Here is a 1,218-nt window from a genome sequence, read left to right as displayed (position 1 = left end):
TTGTTGTTGAATTGTGCTATACAAATAAATTTGCCTTGCCTTGCCTTGCCCTCACCTGATGTTTTATGTTTATTAGTTTAGTTTAGATTCTAAACTATCAACCCCAACAATCGAATGATCTCCTTTAATAGCAAGCGCTGGGCAACGGTGGAAAGGAAAAACTCCCTTATAAAAAGGGAGAAACCTTTGACAGAACCAGGCTAAGAAAGGGGCAGCCATCTGTCGTGACTGGTTGGGGGGTGAGAGGCAGAGGAAAAGAAAAAAGAGAGCACATGTTAGCTATATGTTGCTCACATTGCCTAAAATGAACAACGTATGGTTTTCTGGACTGTGAAAGAAAAGTCTCAAGTCAGTTTTCAGTGACGTGACTGAAGACTTTTCTGGATGGCCGTGCGGATGCTTGTCAGAAACAGTTCATTTCCTTTCTTGGAGAAATGAACTCCACCACGTAAAAAAATGGAGTTGTCGAAAAACCTGATTTGCGGATGCTCAATAATCACTCCATCGAAGCGGTCGACAGCCTTTCTAATGCTGGCATTCACAGTGTTCCTGTCCTTATTGATTTTGCCTGGATTTCCATATATCCACACTTGACGCTCGTTGATGGATGAATATGCAATTGTCATTGAGGGGAACTCTGTGTGCAATTGCATTAATTCCTTCTCAATGACAGAAGAAAGTTTATAAGCAGAAAAGAGTCCCAAATCATTGCCCCCAGCATGGATTACCAGTATGTCAGGTGGGCTCTGTGTGGATAGCTCCTTATAAAAACGAGGAAGGACTCCCCACCAGCGCATTCCTCCTTTGCCAAACCACTGGACTTTGGTATTAAGTCCGAAATTTTCTCCGAAAATCTCTTTTGCTTCACCCTCAGCTCGTCTGATGTAACTGGACCCAATGATCCACACATTTGTTTCTCTCTGGTCTTCTGGGCTCTCTTTCGTTTTTGGTGTGTTTTCACAGATGTTGGTATCACTCAAGGCTGTATCGTTTCTTTTCTGACCTGGGAGTCGGATAGTCCTGGACCAGGGACTTTTTTGGCTGCTCTGTGTCACTGCTGCTTGTTCTGGCCTCTTGTTGTCTTTCAGTGTGTTTTCAGAGGTTTTGGTATCACTCGAGGTCGTAATGTCAATTTTCTCAACTACATGTTGGATAGTCCTCGGCGCATAACTTTTCTGGCTGCTCTGTGTCACTGCTGCTTGTTCTGGCCTCTTGTTG

Source organism: Pundamilia nyererei, unplaced genomic scaffold (genome assembly GCF_000239375.1).
Source record: "Pundamilia nyererei isolate P.nyererei 1_Seehausen unplaced genomic scaffold, PunNye1.0 scaffold00043, whole genome shotgun sequence".
Lineage (NCBI taxonomy): Eukaryota > Metazoa > Chordata > Actinopteri > Cichliformes > Cichlidae > Pundamilia > Pundamilia nyererei.
The sequence above is the reverse complement of the archived record's forward strand: the minus strand, read 5'-3'. Positions refer to the sequence as shown.